Here is a 20,533-nt window from a genome sequence, read left to right on the forward strand (position 1 = left end):
TTAGCTTTGGGGTTAGCTTTTAGCCTGGCTTCACTTCCCATTCTCTCTGTGGCTGTCTGCTTCCTGTGTGCCTAGGAAATGCGATAGCCATCTTCCTCCTCCTGCTGCTGTACCGTCTGCATCACGATGGACTCCATCCCTCCATTTCCAAGATGGACATACTTTGCATTTTCCACGCATCAATCCTGAAGACTTTTATGATGTCTCTCTGAACAGGGCTCCGTTCACAGCACCAGAATAAGGCCAGCGGCGGGACCTTGAGCTTTCTGCTTATGTGCCGTTCAGCTCTGTAAGTTCTCACAAGAACCAGGAGTAACCCAAGTTCTACAGAGACAAAGACATCCAAGGAGACCATTGCCTCCTCCAAGTCCTTCCCTAGGTCGGACTTACTTCTCAGTTAGAGTGCTTTGAGTTTCCAAAGGTAAACCCTGGAACCTTCCTTAGCATGAGATCCCAAATGACACATATTTTAGAGGAAAATTTGGAAGAGCATGGGGAAGGCTTTGAAAACCTTTCTTAATGAATCATTTTGGCAAGGTAAGGATACTAAATGATTGGCTCAAAAATGTGTATTTTGCTGTCTTATACTTTTCAGTTATTTGATGAGTAGAGTATAAGCAGGCCCTTAAGTCTGTTGTGGCTGACTCTCCATCTGACCATAGACCTTTGGACACAAAGGCATGATGTCTTTGGTCAGCAAAGACATCATCTATGTTACAGTAATTTAATAGCCTTTTGTTTTGCGAGTAAGCATCAGCCTCCAGCCCAAACACAAATGAAGAAGAGGGCATGGCCATTCTCTACGAATAAATACGGTTAGGACATTAATCTCGTTGAATTTTTGGTTATGTTGAGGGAATTCTAGTTATGGCCTCTCACTATGTATTTCAGAAGGTTTTAGAAATTAATAAACAAACAGATGAACAGAGATGAGGAAACAACCGCAGTCCTCAGGGGCTGGATTCCCTGGGTGCGTCCATAGTTCTCTTTGCCCTAAAAGGGACTCATTAGGACTCTAAAAGTCTGTGACCTCGAGGGTGGCAACTGGAAGCAAAAACACATGTGTCTCGTTGAGATCATTTTTCTGTACTTTGGAGAGCAATTTCTGTGGGTCCAATTCTTGAATCCCCAACTCAAAGCATGTCTTCGAATCTTCAGTGTGGTGGCAGAGAAGGAGGCGGGGCACTTAGGAGATGGCTCAGTCAATAAAATGCCTGCTAGAAACCGGAGCACTCAGTTCCGATCTCCAACCTGCAGAAGAGGAGTGGGAAAAGAGTCTCAGAACCATAGGACACCAAAGAAACAAGGCCGTCCATAGCCACTTGATCAAAACTCATGTGATCTCACCGAGACCGGAGCAGCATGAACGGGGCTGCCAAGGCACCAGATAGGATCCTAAAGTCCAAAGGCAATGGGATCATGTGTCCCCAGGAGTCTCACTGGGGAAACAAACAACCCTTAGGGGTAGATGCCCAGATGGTCAACAGAAAATGAACTAAGTGGCAGTTCTGGAGGTTCCGTGTCTCCTGATGATATGTCAGGGCTGTTCCTTTAAAACAATTATCTCGGGTCTCTCTGGTCCGCCTCAGGGTCCTGTGCCATGAGCTCCATGCAGTTTAACAAGGGCCCATTCCATTGGCAGGGGCCAAGATCCAGCTCCTGTCCAAATGTGACCCCCAAAAGGAAGCTGAACTCTGAAGCTGGTTAGAGGGACTCAAAGGCCTCTCCATCGGTTCTGACTTCCAGAAGGGCTGAAAGATGTGGTTATCCCAGACACAACACAAACAAGCTGCCACCCAGCGGGCTCTGCGTGCCTAAGATCAACTGTTCCGCGCAGTGCTGGCAGCAGTGGGGAAACTCCAATTTCCTCAAAGCTATGCTCAACCATGGCATGAACCCTGTGGACCTGTTTGAAGCCGACGACCTGTGAGAAAGAGAGGGGGAAGGGGAGGGAAAAGGGGAGAATAAAGAGGGGAGAGGGGAGAGGGGAGAGAGGAGAAGGGAGAGGGGAGAGAGGAGAAGGGAGAGGGGAGAGGGAGACTTCTGGAACTTGCTTCAATTCTCCTGCCTCAGCTTCTAGAGGGCTGGGATGACAGACGTGTGTTATCTATGCTCCCTTCTCACCCACCATGCTTCGCTTCCTTCCCAGGATTGACCCACAAGGCAGGGAGCGTGGGAGTCCTTGAAGGGATAGCCAGGCTGTGGATTTCTCAGTGGGCTGTAGGAGACACTGGCCCCCACAGATGGAAATGAGTTGGAAAGAGTTTCCATTTTCTCATCTCTTCTGCATCGGTTTGTGGTTTATGAAACCGTAGAAATTGTAGGCAGTTCCAGTGAAAGAAAACAAGGGGTTTGTGTTTTATTTGTTTTTCCCAAAATATGGGGGAGCACCTGGCTTAAAATACTGCAGGCATCATGGGGATTGTGTTTGCTATACCAAGGCTCTCAGACCTCACCCTCCCAACCCCTGAGGGGAAAGTGAGGGCTGGAACTGAGGCAAGCCAGACAGGAGGAACACACCTGCCGTCCTCCGTTCCTCTGGGGTTTGTAGGTCCCAGCTCTTGGTGTGCAGGTCTTGTTTAGCAGGTCCTGCAAAAGTGCTGTGTGTGACCTACAGGGGCTCTTCCTGCACTGCCAGATAATATAAAACTCCTAGTGTGGACCAAAAACAACAACAAAAACCCTCCATTTCTAAGAAATAAATTATCTCATTTTTTAAAATTTGATTTTATTTATGCACACCCCTCCTCCAAACTTTACACTACAGGTCTTTTGGCTTCCAGTTTAGTGTTTTTGTGGGACTCCTGAGTAAGCAAAGAGAGGTTCTCTGTTTATTCTGTCTTTTCTTGGGCTCTTTTCCTTTTATTTCTTTGTTTTGTCTAATTCTGGTGTGTGAGTTTTCGTTTTATCTTTATTTCATTGTATTATTCCCACCTAGAAGCCTGTTTTCTTTCTAATGAGAGACAGAAAGTGGGTCCAGATGCAAGGGGAGGTGCGGAGGAACTGGGGGTGGGGGGAGCAGAATGGGGAGAACAGTAATCAGGATATGCTATGCGAGGAAGAAACATTTTCAATAAATAAGTTAATTGGGTTGAGATTTGGAGCTTAAGTGGAAATACAATAAGTCTGTCTGTCTATGCTGTTCCTTAAAATACCATACTAATTTGTGACTTGGGGAAAAAATCTAGATAGTTCTATCAGGTAGCACGAATTGTCCCTGCGTCTCTGGCTCCCACAGAAGACAGCAGACTCCGGGTCGTGACATAGAGCACTGCCTGCCAGGATGTCAGGGAGGCTTCCCACTGCCCACCTCAGTTTTCAGTCAACTCCTAATGAAGGGAGATTCTCTTCTCATTGCTGGACCTTGTTCTTTCCTGGAAGTGAGAAAGCAGCTAGCATTAGTACACACCCCTGGTGTCCTCCAGTCATCTGATAACCAAAGGACAGAAGGTGACTCCACAGGTCTCCTGGGAACCACGATGAAGCGACGGAGTAAAGTTGAAACACTCTGGAACTCACTTGCGGTTCAATACGTCTGTTCATATGCACAGCCCTCAACTTCATATTCCATGGAGTGTGGGCTGGGGGCAGCTGGATGAAATGAAAGGGTACACAGACAAATAGGCAATGTCCCCAAAGCAATGAGCCACATTTCTCTACTCTTAGTTTTGGAAAAGGCAAATATGCTACGCTTTCCTGCTAAGAGTGAGGCATTGAGCGTTTCCTGTACGGTGGGTAGAGGAAGGGGCTGAGGAGGACTGTAGTGTTTAGCTGAAAAAGTAATTAAATGTCTATATTTAATGCCATGACTTTGTTACAATATAAAATTGTAAAAGACAACATTACATTTTTCTTTTAACTGTACATCCATAATTAAATCCAAATAAAGGTTTATTAGAGCACAAAGTTATAGGGCGTTTTCTTTTTAATTTATTATATTTGTTGCCTATTTGATTTAATCATTGTTCAATCTAACATCATACACATCAATGTAAAAACAGATTTTTTTGTTTATGAAAATTCTTATTTTCTAGATTATTTTGATGAAGGCTTTCTTGGGCTTTATGTTTAGCCGAGAAAGATCAACGAAGTTCTGCAGAACGCTTCTTGAACTTGAAGTTGGATGTGATTATGTTTACAGGACTGGCTTTCTCTTCGGTTCAACACATTAAGCACTATTGTTTCAACAGCCTTGCTGTGTCAAACTGTTGTTTCTGGCATTTCATATAAGCACAAGGTCGAGCAGAATAGAAAACATCAAATAAATTTCTCAGCAGGAATTCCAGCTTCCCTCCCCTATAAGTTCATACTTTTGATTTCTAGGAAGAAACAAAAATCTTCTAGGGGGATAAGATTATTTGAATTTGGCTCTCGTGGCTTATAGAGCATTGAATGTATAGTATTGCATATCTTAGTGGAGAATCTGTACAGTAGATGCTACCTACGAATCTTGGATGGTACAGAAAGAATAATCCTAAAATGAAATATATTTTGATTCTTGTACTTGTGCATCCTGAGTCCCTCCTTAGATAATACTCTAGGAATATGAATCCCGATGACATCTTATTTCTGCACTTCCCATTGTTTCAATCGTTCTAAACTTTGATATAGGAATGTCTTTTAAAGTGTTTAGTCATCGTCGTACATAAAACAATGTGCAGCACTTTGACATTGTTTGCCTTTGTGTGGTTGGGAAAAAAGGGGGAAATAAATTGTTTGTATAGTGCTGAAAATGGAGGTTGGGATTAAATTGACCTAAGGTTAATGATAGGATGAAGGTCAACTGTCAAGTAGCAAGAAAATGGTATCGCCTTAGCAATAATTAATGTTGAGCAATGACTAGAGTTCAGATTATTGTAATGAGAGATGATATGGTGTTGTGGCTGTTCAGAGGTCAGTGTTACTTGGCTTCCTATAGTTCGGGGGTAAACAAGGAGAACTTTCTAGTAAAAACAATGTAACTTGATACAATGAGCTTTCTGTGACACACAGTTCACAGGAGGCATTGTTAGTGTGTATACAAAGTTTATAAAATATGTAACAGTCAATGTTTAAGGACACCCGCCCCTGAATGGACATGGGGGGGGGGAAGCAGGGAGGTGTTTATTTAACGGTAGAAAACAGAACAAAATTATAGTTTTCAGACTTGCATATGCTGGCTATTATCCTGCAATTCTAATGAGTCTGTTTTTAAATCCCTCATTTTCTGAATGGCACCATTCTTCCCATAATATATCCCCAGTTGTCCTTGCCCTGATAATGTATTACACCAATATATCATTAAAGCAACAGATATATTAGAGTCATACATTATCAGAGCAAAGCACTCAAGGGGTGATGTATTTCATGAATGATGGCTCCATCTTGGGCAGTGCAGGTACAGTAGCAGAATCAGTTTAATGAGAAGAAAGAGCCCAGGTTGCAGCCCTGGAATTGACTAACCTGGTAAAAAGTGACCTCAAGTGTACTGTGGATTCTGGTTTCTACTGGACCATTGTATGTGCTGAGTTTTGATTTCAAAAAATAGTGGCAGGAAAGTCTTCCGTGGGAGAGGATGCGGTATTTTTTTCTGGTAAGGAAAGTTCTTGGAGGACAGTCTTGAGTCTCTCAGGTCAGACATACAACATCTCCTGAGACAGGCTGTCAACTGTGTTTGGTTTCCTGACCCATTCCCCACATCCAAGCACTAGTTTTCCTTCAACTCTGCCAAGTTCCCTAATCTTGGACAATCTTGGACAGGTGCTTTCCAAATCATGATCAATAAATGAATAGGACCAGCCCTAAAGATGCTCAGTACTTCCAGAAAAACAGAGCTGCACAGTCGGAGACAAAACCAGTCAGTTTCCCCACAAAGGGCGTCTGTCAGCTCTGCCCTGCTGCTCTTGAAGAGTAGATAGGAGATTCCAGTCTTCTCAGATTTCAGAAAGGATGGGCGCTGTCTGTCGCCATCTTCACTCTGTCAATGCTCAATTTAGGACTTCAGGCTGGGGGAGGGGAGGGCCTTGAGAATACCTGTGGGTATACTGACTTTATACCAGATATGCCTGTGACTTGTGTCGGTATCCTGGCCTCTCTACTGTTGCTGTGATCAGATACATAGCACATTCACATTTGGAAGGATTATACTCCTTTGAACACTCCCAAGTCCTTCCAACTCTTTGCCAGAAGGACCTCCCGTTCAACGCCCCCCAGCCCCCATCTCGCCTTCCATTGGATGGCGGCCTTTCATGCTCTCTCTAGGTGTTGTTGGCTGCAGATTTTCATTTCTCAGAAGAAAAAAATCTTCTAGGGGGATAAGATTATCTGAATTTTGCTCTCATGGCTTATAGAACACTGAAAACTGCTGTTCGCTCTCATTCTCTGCCATCATTCCTATGTACTCTGGAAGCCCAGGAATGAAGCTGTCTATAATCAGAGTGGGTCCTCTCACACTGGTGAATGTAATTAAGAAAATCCAGGGCTGGAGAAATGGCTCATTGGTTAAAATCACTTGCCACTCTTAAAAAGGGCCTGAGTTCAGTTTCTAAGACCCATATGGAGGCTTGAAAATATCTATAAATAGCTTTTAGAGGACCCAACACTTTTCTGACCTTTGAAGCCACCAGACATGCAGCTGGTGCATGTACATACATGCAGACAAAATATTGATGTTATTTAAAAATAAAACATTAAGAAAGAAAGAGCAATTTGCAAATTCATTTGGAATAACAAAAAACCCAGAATATCGAAAACTATCCTCAACAATAAAAGAACTTCTGGGGGAATCACCATCCCTGATCTCAAGCAGTATTACAGAGCAATAGTGATAAAAACTGCAAGGTATTGGTACAGAGACAGGCAGATAGACCAGTGGAATAGAATTGAAGACCCAGAAATGAACACACACACACCTAGAACCATACACCTTGACAAAGGAGCCAAAACCATCCAATGGTAGAAAGAGCATTTTCAACAAATGGTGCTGTTGGTTAAACTGGAGGTCAGCATGAAGAATGCAGATCGATCCATTCTTATCACCATATACAAAGCTTAAGTCCAAGTGGATCAAGGACCTCCACATCAAAACAGATACACTCAAACTAATGGAAGAAAAAGTGGGGAAAAGTCTCGAACACATGGGCACTGGGGAAAATTCCCTGAACAAAACACCAATGGCTTATGCTTTAAGATCAAGAATCGACAAATGGGACCTCATAAAACTGCAAAGCTTCTGTAAGGGAAAAGACACTGTCATTAGGACAAAACGGCAACCAACAGATTGGGAAAAGAACTTTACCAATCCTACATCTGATAGAGGGCTAATATCCAAAATATACAAAGAACTCAAGAAGTTAGAAGTTAAAAAATGCATGCTGAAAGGGGCCGGATATAGCTCTCTCCTGAGAGATACATCCAGAGCATGTCCAATACAGAGGTCAATGCTAGCAGCAAACCACTGAACTGAGAACAGGACCCCTTTGGGGGGAATTAGAGGAAGGATTGAAAGAGTTGAAAGAGCTTGCAACCCCATAAAAACAACAATGCCAACCAACCAGAGCTTCCAGCTTTTCACTACTGAAAGACTAACCCATGGAGTGATCCAGGGCTCCAACTGCATATGTAGCAGAGGATAGACTTGTTGGGGCACCAGTGGAAGGGGAAGCCCTTGGTCCTGCCAAGGCTGGACCCCCAATGCAGGGGAATATTGGGGGGCAGTAAGGTGGATGGATGGGAGAATACCCGTATGGGGGAGGTGGAGGGGATGGGGGAGCTTATGGACAGGAAACTGGGAAAGGGAATGACATTTGAAATGTAAATAAAGACATATCTAATAAAAAAGAATATTAGAATCTAAGCAGTAAAATCATAAAAATAAATGCTAAATGGGTTAGAAAGAAAGAAAGAAAGAAAGAAAGAAAGAAAGAAAGAAAGAAAGGGGCTGGGGATTTAGCTCAGTGGTAGAGTGCTTACCTAGGAAGTGCAAGGCCCTGGGTTCGGTCCCCAGCTCCGAAAAAAAAAAAAGAACCAAAAAAAAAAAAAAAGAAAGAAAGAAAGAAAGGAAGAAAGAGAGAAAGAAAGAAAGAAAGAAAGAAAGAAAGAAAGAAAGACAAGCCCCTTATGGACCTGTCCACAGGTCAGTCTCGCCTAAACCGTACCTCACCAGGACACTCTTTTCAGGTGATTATGGACTGAGTCAGGTTACAATAAAAACTAACCATGCCAGTTAGTGTGGGGATCTTTATAGCAAAACCCCAGCTGTATCGTAACTCTTTCTAGGTAAAAATCACGTTTCTTGTTCCTTGCCACTTGGGGCACCTAGACATGACCTATTAAAAAAAAATCCAAGGAAAGGAACAGGATATTTATAATAACTTAAAGGTAAGCTGGCAAGGAACTGCAACTGACAAAAAGAATTCCATTAATCATGGAGCTGGAGTGGAGAGCGGTTGTGGTCTACGTAGCAACTTCTTGCATTTGAACACGTCTTCAAGAAAGGTTTATTCATTTACAGTCATGATTCAGAGTATACTCACAGCCGTGAACTTATCCTGTCCTTTCACCTCCCTCTTTTCCTCCCTTCTTCTCCCCTCTTCCTTCTCCCTCCCTCCCTTTACCCATCCCTCTCTTCCTGCCTTCCTCTCTCCACCCTTCTGTCCCCAGAAAAAAAAGCAATCTCTTTCTACTGGGAGCCCAGAGCCAGCAGCAGCCACCACAGAGAGAGCATGAAAGGCTGGCATCCTCTGGAAGGTGAGGGGGGGTGTGGGGTATAGAACAGAAGGGTTTTCTGGCAAATATTTGGAGGGATTTGGGTGTGTTCAAAGGAGGGGTATAATCCTTCTAAATGTGATTTTCACAGTAATTTTTGGGAGTATTTGTCACATGGGTTTTTCTTAGATTCTTCTTGGTTGGAGATGTTTGTTAACTAACAGACCATTTTCTAAGTGGATGACTCAGAGAGGTGGATCTATTCCTTAAGGGACTGAGCACCTTTTAAGAGATTGACAGATATTCCTGGCGGGAGATGGAGAGAACTGGCTTGAGTCTTTCTGCTTTCTTTCTTTGTTTGAAAATGCGTTCCAAAGCAACATGCACGTGTATTAATTGTATGCAAAAAAAGAGGGCAAATTCTGGGTCAGATTTGTGGCAAAGGAGTAAGGAGCTCATTCAGCAGATACAGAAGCAGGACTGAGGGTAAAGGTTCTTACCTCACAGATGGACTTGAGTCCTCTTGTATGCGTTGATCGGCAGCCGTGCCATGTAATACTGAATGTTAGGAAGAAAAATTCAGTGTTACTACTAATATTTGTTTTACCAGAACAGATTGAGTCTCAACAATAGTATCCAGTCTCTGAGGTGCTGTGGATTAATCCATTAATTTTAAGAATCTCATAAAGTGCACCCATTGAAAAGTAAGAAGCACATATCCACCAGTGAAAAATTTAACAATCATAGCAGAATAACACACACACACACACACACACACACACACACACACACACACACACACACACCACACACACGAGCTTAGCCACACCATCTGTTACTACGAACCAGTCCATGGAAGAAAAGACAAATATTTTAAATTGAAGCTACAAGTAAAACACATCTATCAGATCTCTTATTAAGTGGCTCTTGACATTTAAGAACCCGATCTACGTGGTTCTGTACCAAGAGGGACATCTACACACCTTCTTCATTTTCTGAGTTGAGTATCTAGGAGTCACGTGTGAGTCAAGTCACTATACAGCGATAGGGGAGTCACTTAAGACAGAACAAGTTCACATGGGAAGCTTTAGGATCCTTTCGTATCATCGTGGTTTGAATCTGGAAAACGGACGAATTATCAAGATCTTTGAGACAGGAGCATCCAGGGACTGGCATATGTCACTGGGGCTTTGTGTGACTCTGCCTCCTCGGAAGGGTTTGACAACACACAGTTGAAGGCCTTGTTGGTTTTCATTTTCTTTGTCTATAAAGTATGTAAGTCTACTTACACAAATTTATTTAAGAATAATCACAGAGATTCAACAAATGGGACATTTGTTTGACTGTTAACCAGAATAGCTGGGTTTTTCCAACAATGCAATGCTCAAAACTAGAAAATTATTTCAGTCTACCATGAAATGAACAGTGGACACCTATGTATATTTCTGAAAACAATCATAGAAAAGAGTGAGTGAGGCCACTGTATGAAAAGTCCGTGCTCTGCAGCAGCGGTATCCAATTGTTCCTCTCTGGTTAATAAAACACACGCGTGTGAACACACGGGCAGAGTCCGGAAGCTCTGTTCATGCACAGAGCTCAGATGCACGCTCTGACATTGGCCGTGATTGAGTTTGTGTGGCAGTTGTATGAACTTGGCGTTTGCTTATTTGCGGCACTTTCATGTTCTAAACGGAACCAGTTCAAACTTACTTTAATGCACTAGAATGGGAAGGCGGGCTAGGACGGTGGAGAAGGAGGAAGAGCAAACCTGAGTAGGATTATTTTCCTCCACGTGGTCTATTTTATTGGTGTTACGTGAAATTGGTCAATCACTAAAGTATTGGCAGGTTCATTTTATATTCAGAATCTGAGACACTGATTCTCTGCCAACTCGATAAGCTTCAGTAGGAGCGACATCCTCGTAGAGCAGGTGAGAAGTCTGGCTCTGCACTGACTCTGCTCACAGGGCGGGGCTGCCTTACCTACCATCATCCTTTGTGAGGGCACAAGGAGCCACGACGTGGGTGTGTGGGAACAGCAGTGTACGAGCTGATGGTGTCTCACGGTTCTTTAACATTTGGTGCCGCTAGAATTTAAAATCTTCCTTATATCCTACCTACAATGCTGTAGCAAGGTCACCCAGGAGTTCATCAAGGGGAGAGCTGTGAAACAGTCAGGGAACTCGGGGGCTCGGTAACGGAACTTAGGCGCGCTAAATCTCGAGCGAGAAGGCCGAATAGCCACCGTGACTCTCTGCGCTTTTAATTTAAGAGAGAGCACTTCAAAACATTAGAGGGAATGCAGGGAAAATAAAAACCGTCCTTAAGCAAATACATGCTTCATTTGCAGATTCATGCGCTCTCCGATCGCACCCCCTTCTGCCCACACTATATTCAGTCCCGTGGGGGAAGGTAGGCTGGAATTGTGCACGTTCTGAGTTTTACAATATGGTTTAGCCAGGACACACGTTCTGTAGGAAATGTGACCTTCACATCAGGTGGACATGGCATGGGTAAAGGTGGGAATGGGCAAGCGACATGGTAACAGAAAAATGCCTGAAGGGAAGTTGAAATGAGTGTCTGGCATACAGGGTTTTGGAAGCCTCCTTAGATTTTTCCTCAGAGGAGCAGAGGAGTTGGAGGTCACTGTAGGTGGGGCTTGAGAGGTGACTGGAAAGGGGCAAGGGAGAATTAAAATGAATGAAGGAATCAGTACAAGGCTATAGGAAACAGGTGTATTCGTATTGCATGTCAGATACCAACAAAGAGGCATTGTTTCTTCTTGATAGAAAGAGAAAACCAGAGACCCTCAAAAAATAATGTCTGGAAAACTTTATTATCAATACATCAATTTGGGTTTCTCTCTTGACTATTACTGAATTAAAATTTAATTACAGAAGTAATGTATACTTCAAACCAGGCCTGGTAGCATATACCTTTTAATCTTAGCACTCAGGAGACAGAGACAAGGTTAGTTTGGTCTATACAGCAGATTCCAGGCCAGCCAGGACCATGTAATGAGACCCTTACTCAAGAAAAGAAGAGAAAAGGAGAGGAGAAGAGAGGAGATTGTAGTGTATGATTTAAAGAACAAGAAATAAATTCAGATAATGTGGAGATGGGAACTGAGGGTGTAGGACGGTGGTAGAATGTGTGTGTGTGTGTGTGTGTGTGTGTGTGTGTGTGTGTGTGTGTGTGCATGTATACATATATACACATACACAAAGAGAGAGGGTATTTAAAAGAGAAAGTGATTGGGTTATTTTCTTGATTTAAATTTTCAGTTCTTTATATATTCTAGATATTAATCCTCTGTTGAAAGTACAGCTGGCGAAGGTTTTTTCTTACCTCGTTATTCCATTGAGAGTTTCCTTTCCCAAACAGAAACGTGTTACTTTTTGGGAGTTTCTATTTTAAAATGCTGGCCTTATTTCCTGCCCTCCTGGGTGTCACCTGCGTGACACGTGGAAGGACATATGTCACTGTCTCCTCTAGTACTTTCACAACATCTGATACTTTTAAAAGTAGTTCTTGCGCAGAAAATCCAAATGAACCTGAAAAAAAAATGCCAGGAATTAGTAATGACATTATAGCAGTTCGTGTCGCTGAAGATCAGAAGGTTGGTATGTGCTGTGGATTTGGTGTCCTGAGGTTAGGTATACTGTCTATTTCAAATTAACCCTTGCAAACGATGGAATGTAACTGGACAGGTAGAAGAAATTCTGCATATGGATGACTAATTGGTCTGGTACCACTTTTTGTTTGCTTATTGCCTTCCATTCAAGCCTTTGTTGAAAAACAGGTGACCAGTTTTCCAAGCTCGTTTGTTCAGTTACTCTGTCCCTCCTTTCACTGTCTTGATTATAATAGTTTTATATTAAATTAAAAATATAGCACTCTCTCAACTTTGACTTTGTGGAGAACATTGGCTTGACCACTCTTCAGTGGCTTCTTTGTATCAATTTGATGACATCCAGGACACTGCTGGGATTTTAACAGATTATAGTCCATCTATTACCAAGACTGTTATGTTGACTACATTGGGTCTCCTCATCCATGAATGCAGAATAGCTCTTATCTAACTCTGCTCTGATTTTTTTTGTCAGACTTGTTTTTTATTTTACTCATAAAGATGTGTGTATTTTGTTAGACTTATTTATTTTGAACATGCACGAACAAATGGCAAATGTGATTTTAGTTGAAAATAGATTCTTTATCATAAACCATTCTGATCATCGTTTCTCCGCCCCCAACTCCTCCTTACCTCCCACCCTCAAATTCATATTCCTTTTTCTCTTTCACACACAAGGAAACAAACACACATTGAAACAAACAAGTGAATAACGAACTAATAAATAAACAATATTGAATTAAAAACCAACAAACCAGAATAGGATAAAACAAACAGAAAAAAAGCCAAAGAAAAAGCACAAGAGACAAATAAATTCAGAGACACGCAAACTTTATGCACACACAGAATCCCATAAAAACATAAAATCAGGAACCATAATGTATAAACAAAAGACCTGTAAGGTTTAAGAAACAAAACACAGTGACACAAAATAACCCCCAGGCAAAGCATTATCAGACCAAACAAAGAAACAAACAAACAAACCCAAACAATCACTCCAAAATGACCACTGAGCTTTTCTGTGTTGTCCGTCTACTGCCCAGGCTGGCCCCTAAGTGTGCTTTATATACCCAGCAAGACTACTTGCTTTGTTTGTGAGTAATTACTAACTGCAGATAGCTTTTGGCTTAGAGATGAGGGCCTTTGTCCATTTCCTCTCTAGCACTGGGCTCTCATCTGGCTTAGACCTGTGCAGGACCAGAACTTGCTGTCACAGTCCGAGTTCTTGTGCATACTGCTTCCGTTACATCTAGAAGGCTCGTTTCCTTGGTTCCTCCATCCCCACGGGCTCTTCACAATTTTATCTGTTTCATCTTCTGCTGAGTTCTCTGAACCCTAAGGAGAGGGGTTTGACAGATACATACCATTTAGGACTGAGTGTTCCAAGATCTCTCTTTCCCTCCCCACCCCCTTCTGCACGTTGCCCAGTTGCGGGTATCTCTGTTTGTTCCCATCTGCTGTGAAGGGGTGAGGAAGACTCTTACCTGTGAGCATATCAGAATGTCATTAGGACTCATTTTATTGCTATGTTGCTGTAGTAGAATCATAGTATTTGGCTTTCCCCTAAGTCTACTGCCTGTCTGCTCTCAGATTGTTGGCCACCAAAACAGTATCAGGCATGGGTTCTGTCTCATGGAGTGGGCTTTAAATCCAACCAGACTGTCGTTGGTTATTCTCACAGCTTTTGTGTCCCTGTTGTGGCAGCAGATCTTGCAGACAGCTCATCATTGTAGATGAAAGTTTGTAGTTGGATTAAAGGGATGAGGGCTCTAGGTTGACACCAGTTTGACTTCTCCATGTTCAATGAGTTACATAGGTATTGTCTCCATCCATTCACAGAGAGCAACCAAAAGCCTTGGCGATAGCCTGGGCTGTTTGGGGGTTTCCACAGGGCTGTTTTGGCATTGCAATAACTTAATTAAGTGCAACCCATTCCCAGCACTGGAGATTTCATTTGGTGGTGACAGTTGTCTAGTTGGGGCTTTCTCTCCTCTGTAATTTGGTAATTTCATTTAGGCAAATGTGTTTTGACTTCATGTTTTGCTTAACTGTTTCTTATATATAAGAAAGCAGTGAACACTAGATATAAACCTTCTGACTGTAGGGTACAATTTACTATAATTTATTAGTTCTTGGGATTCTCTAGTTTTCCAGTTCATTTGGATTTCTTGTCTAAATAATTATGTCATCTATAATTATTTTTTCTTTACCAAACTGTCTACCTTGATTTCATTTTCTTGTTTTATTTGACCAGGAAGAATTTCCAGGACAATGATAAAGGACAACGATGAGAAAGGATGTCTTCCCTTGCTACCCATCTTAGCAGTAAAACCTTCTCCCCAGCATTATGCTAGCTGTTGAATATTTGTACCTATTAGAGGGATTTTCTAATATTCTAAAATGTGTTCGAGGGTTTCCTTTTGCCAGATGCTTTTTCCTATATACACTGATATGATAATGTAATTATTATAGAAGTGAAGGATTTGTCAATATGGATTCCTCAGTTGTAACAAGTGTATCATCGTTAGCCTGTTGATAGGATGGATTGTAGGGATTGATTTTCAAACGGTGAACGAGCCTTTCAGAGCTGGGGTGAATCTCGTTTGATTATGATATGTAATTCATTTCAGACATTATTGCATTGTCTTTCCTGATATTTTGTTGGGGATTTTTGTATCCATGCTTATGAAGAACATTGCTTTACAGATTTCTTTTCTGGTAACATTTTTGTCTGAACTCAGAGTGACTTAAATATTCAGAAAATTGGAGATCTCAGATGTGATTTTTAAAACTAAGTGCTGCAAAGGAACTTTGGGCTATCCCATAGCCCAGGCAGAATCAACTCAATTAGACTGTGCTTGAAGCTGGTGTCAGCTGGTCTTCCTGCCTCCTTGGTCCTTAGAACTGCCTGGGTTCCCAGGCTGGTGTGTCAGGGCCCCGATGACCCTACAGCTCCTCAGGGCCCCTAATAACCTGTTGCTCTGACTCAGGCACCTAACGTGAGCTAGTGCTGTCCCGTGTTGTGCCACACAGGCACAGTACACAGAAAGAGCAGATTTATGACATTGTGACAAACCAAGATGGCCTTGCAACCTCAGCCTGGTTCTAGCTGTCTTGAGAGGTGAAGTGACCAATCCCTGCCCACCTACACCCACATGTGAAGGAATCTCGCCTTCATTTTATGCTTTCTGACGTACACATTTAGATTGTTCTTGATCTGTACTGTATCATATAAATAATTATCTATTTCAAAAATAATTGTAATAAAAGTAGATCTATGCAGGTGACCTGGGTAAGAGAGATCTATTTTATCCACTGAATATGAAGAACTATTAAAGAGGACAAGAGAGATACAAAAACTATATTCTTTAGAACATTTAAAAATTTTTATTTTTGTTATTTATTTGTGAGTAGACGTAAATATGCATGTGTATGTGCATGTATGTGTGTGCATGTATATGCGTGCATGTGTGTGTCCACATCAGTGTAAAGTAAGGAGCACCTCAGAGCTTCCCTGATCGTAGCAGGACAGGTGGATGTCATCCCGCACACAGCGGTCATTGGTAAAAAGTCCCCAGGGGGACTTCCAGGCAGTTCACCTCACTGTGAGCTTGTGGACAGTGTGGCTCCTGTGGCAGTGTGACTCCTCCAGGAAAGGTCTTCAGGCACTAGAAAGGGTTCCCTGAACTCATAAGGATGCCAAGGACAGCAATCAGATAAACTTGTTCTAGACTAGGGCTCAGATGCCCGAGAGCTGATAATCTCTGGTTTAGCCAGTTCCCTTGGTTCTTGGAGCAATTTGGAGATGAGTCATAAAAACCAAGGCAACAGCATTTGGCATCTAGAAGAAATAGGACTCAAACTTCACTGTTGAATTACTTAGGGTTTTCTCAGTCATGGAATTGTTTCCTGTTTAGATATCAACAGTTACTATAGCTTGTCAGACATCTGACTGTTCTGAAGGCTTGTAGTAGGTGTTAGGTATCTGAGGGAGTATAGAGCTCAAACACAGAAAGGCAGTGCTTCAACCTCTACCTCTCTACCCACTGTCTTCTATGACTGTATTCAACTACGTTCAACGCAGCACCCTGCACAGACACCTTCTCTCCCTCTCCTAGCTCTACCTCCCACTTTTTGACATGGCTTCACTATATGACACAGGTTAGCTTCAAACCCCTCATCCTGCTGCCTCAGCTCCCTGAGTATTTCCTGGGTTTGTGGGTGAGCACCATGCTTGGTTTCACAGACTACTTAATGAGCTCGAGTGCCCTTTCTCTGTGCTTTGGTAGTTTCCATACTTTTTCCAGGATGCAGGTTACCCCATCATAATAAGACATAAACTATGCCTTGTCTGTGGCTCTCCCTGTCCCTGGGGATCTTGTCTGATTTGGTCCACGAGGGCAATGGGACCAGAGATGACAAATGGGAGGCGTGTGTGTGTGTGTGTGTGTGTGTGTGTGTGTGTGTGTGTGTGTGTAGGGGGGTGTATAGCAGCCCTGTAAGTTCTGTGAATGATCACACCTGGACCAGCTGCAGAGTCTGATCAACTTTATATATAATTTGTGAGGACGGCAGGTAGGAATACCCAGGATGGGCAAAGACCATTGGCTGAGGACTTAGGGTACCAAAAATGCCTCATTAGCATGGGGAAGCATTTCAGGAATCTCAGGTGCTAGCTGAATGGGTTCTAGGTCTGACATTCCTGAGGGTAGAGGGTTTTGAATTCCCCAGAGGAGATGCCCAGCTAATGAAGAGAGGCCTCCATATTGCACTGGGCCCAGAGGCACTGGTCAATGGTAGGCTGGGACCTTAAAACTAGCAGAGTTTCCCCACATGCAGCGCCATAAGAATGCCTGAAATGGCAGGTGCTGAAGTTCGGCAGCCATCTCCAGCATCCCACTCACTACCATAGGCTGTCAGGGAGAGACACTTGTAGTGGGAGTTTGAGGACAGAGGATGAATATTTTGGTGCAGCATAGAGGGAGGAAACCTTAAATAGTGGTAATTGTAGCTCTCACACGGGAAGTGCTTCGGTGACAGTTGCTCTGGGGTATTTCACATTGGTCAGGTACCACCTCAGCTTGCAGCCCTACCATGCTCACTGTCTCTCCCTCTGCTCCTCTCCCATCCCAGATCTTCTTACCACATAAAACATGGTAGCCAGTTGAACTCCCAATCTCCTGAAGGCCCGGCTCTGCACTTGCTTTTGAACACCCTTGCTGTCTCACTGAGGAGAGACGTCATCCACCCTCGACCACACTTGGCAGGAGTTTTGAAATTCATTTTTCTTGTGCTTCTGCAGATCAATTTTTTTGACAGGGTTTGTTGCACCCTATAATCTGTGGACCGGGTGTGGGATGCGGGGTGGAGTGGTTTTCATTCTTGTTACAGATGGAGAAAAATGAGATGATTTATCTCAGAAAAGAAAAAGCCAAAAAAAAAAAAAAAAACCAGTTTAATAGTCTTCAAATAAAAATTCTCTTAGTACCCTGAGAGAGGTGGCTCAAAGAAGCACAAACTTAAGAAGGGCTTTGGAATGGACACCTGATTTTGTTCATTTTTTAATGAGTTTGTATCTACGTGCTCTTTGAAAATATAGATCAGCTCTCGACCCCATATGAACAACAATGCCAGCCAACCAGGGCTTCCAGGGACTAAACCACTACTCAAAGACTATACATGGACTGACCCTGGGCTCCAACTGCACATGTAGCAGAGGATGGCCTCGCTGGGCACCGATAGAAGGAGAAGCCCTTCGTCCTGCCAAGGTTGGACCTCCAGTGTAGGGGAATGTGGTGTGTGTGTGTGGGGGGGGGTAGGGGTGGGAGTGAGGGGGGGTGGATGGGAAGGGGGAACACCCTTATAGAAGAAGGGGAGGGGAAGAGGATAGGGGGCTTATGGACAGGAAACCGGGAAAGGGAATAACATTTGAAATGTAAATAAAGAAATATCCAATTAAAAAAATACTGGGAAAGTCAGATGTGGGTTGGTGCTAGATAATGTGTCTGGTGGCAGGAGAAGCCCATGTAGGCCTTTCCAATGCCACAGTGTAGGTAATGAAAAAAAACTAACTATCCACGAAGTCAAACTACATCAGCGCGTTCTTCAATCCCTGGAAAACCTGGGGAGAGAGGTGAAGACAGATAACCGAGAACTGAGGCAGAGCGGGCACAAGAGAACTGTTTTATCACAGTGCAAACTTCCTGGGAAAGGATTTCTATCCCTTTGACTCAGGAGAATGACATCATGAGGTCCTTCCGCACCAGCTTGTGAGCATCTCATGTCTCTCAGCTGAAACCCTGTGTCCAGAAGCTGCTAATACAAACTACACGCAGAGAGCACACTTCAGCCAAGGACGGCGTTCGTTGGAAGAGCTTCCACAGAGCTTCTGAGAACTAAACAGAGACAAGTTACCACGTGCTGGAGCGCATCTCTCAGCAGCTCCCATATGTCGTTTCCTGAGTAGGCACGGTGTGAACACACAAGCAGAACAAGAGTTTGGAAAGGAGGAGCATCTTGGTCACCTCCCGTTGCTTCAGTACCGACTCCAGCAGTTTAGAAACAATAGTTGGTTTGATTGATTGCCGTGGAAAAGTCCGAGCTTGCAATGCCTGTGCGGGCTCCGCATCGGCTGGGGCTTTTGTTGTATGATGACGTGGCAGATGGGTTGACGCGGCCAGACTGGGGAACTGCTCGCTCGAGTCTCTTCCTCTTACGAAACAACTCATACCACCCTGGAGCCTCCCTTTCATGGGCACGTCTAAGCTTAATGTTGTCCCAAATGGCCTCCGATTTAGAGTATTCAATTTCCAACACTCAAATTCTAGGGACATGCCCAAACCACCTCAGAGGACCGATCGGCTGTCTATGAAAAGTTGTGCAGCTGGATTCCCTCAAGCATCCGGGTGCTCCTGCTCCGTGCATCTGGCAGGGAAGGAAGAACCAAGCTAAATGGTCACTGGACTCAGTCAGGACAGCTCAGCATGTGCTGTAGCTCTGCTCAGTGAGAAGATTTGGTAGATTTTTGGAAGAATGAAGGAGTAGCAGTCAGAGTCCCAAGGGCCCTGCCACTTCAAAGCGTTCACGGGGCTTCAGAGGCGTTCATAAGCGCATAGCTGGGAAGGAGAATATGACCTTGTTCACATTCACAGAGACATTAAACCTTCACATCTGCAGGACTGAGACCCATGGCCTTTGCTTCCCAGGGTTAGACTTAGATATCAAATTAATCACAAATGCAGATGGTACCAGGGTTTAATTTGGTAGATGAACAGTCAACTGAAGAATCGGGCTAGACAGGGGCACTGGGACCAAGAGAAAGAATTTTCCCCACCCTCTCTCCTGGTTATTATGCCCACAACTTAGTTGCTTTTCCTTTAGGAGTGATCAGCACATGTGTGCTCAGGTATCTTTAAAACTCAAATAAGTAAGGCCAGCAGCAATCACTCCCAGGTCCACTCTGTACCAGTTAGATGCTCCACATTATCATTAAGAGTCCCAGAGGCCTTACAAGGTTGTTGTGGACGTTTTAAATGGAAAACAATAGCCAGCGTTGATTTGGGGGGTGGGGTTAGAGAGCAGACCCACTGACTGTCATAAATGAGGCTCATATAGATAGATAATGTCACCGACTTGATGAGAGTTGATCTCGTCCATATAGCTCACACCACTCAAACACACGATGCGGACCTGGATAGCTAGAGTGCCTACTAATTAACCATACAGTGACTGTGGCAAAGCTCAACTCCCAGGGCCAGCCAGACCAGCCCAGGAAAACTGAAACTCAGTGAGAGCTCATGTTGAGAAGGAATGACGAGGCATTTGTTAGGAGCCACAAAGGCTTTGTGTTATCTGGTGAATGGCCAGTGACATCTGCCCTCACCCTTTGCCCAGGTAAAGCTTGGTGAGAACAGATCCAGTCCAGGAACCAGTTAGAGGTTCTCAGCGCTGAGAGCTTGAGATTCAGGGTGAGTTTGCCCTCAGCTTTTGACGTGCAACCTGGAGCTAGGGAAAGGTCAACATTACACGCTCGCCCAGATGCACCTTATGGGGCTTGTGGGAAGAGCAATCAGAGGCAGCTTTGTGTGGACTGAAGAACCCAGGGCCCCAAAGTGAAGATGGCCAAGTGCGTGTTGGAAGTCTGTCAACCTTCTCTGCTCTGTGGAGGTGCGGAGTGCAGTCGGTGGCCTGTCTTGCAGTTAGTCACTTTCACCGTGGA

General features: G+C 43.7%; 1 long non-coding RNA gene across 1 annotated transcript; it reads right to left on the minus strand.

Annotated features, from left to right (window-relative positions):
- Positions 1-555: 555 nt before the first annotated feature.
- Positions 556-10,637, minus strand: LOC120098577 (uncharacterized). Its single transcript, XR_015643612.1, has 3 exons — positions 10,454-10,637; positions 9,186-9,243; positions 556-1,251 (listed from the first exon to the last, which is right to left on the minus strand). It is a non-coding gene; the product is annotated as an uncharacterized LOC120098577 (long non-coding RNA).
- Between the last annotated feature and the right edge of the window lie 9,896 nt (positions 10,638-20,533).

This window comes from Rattus norvegicus, chromosome 19, assembly GCF_021556685.1.
Source record: "Rattus norvegicus strain SHRSP/BbbUtx chromosome 19, alternate assembly SHRSP_T2T, whole genome shotgun sequence".
Lineage (NCBI taxonomy): Eukaryota > Metazoa > Chordata > Mammalia > Rodentia > Muridae > Rattus > Rattus norvegicus.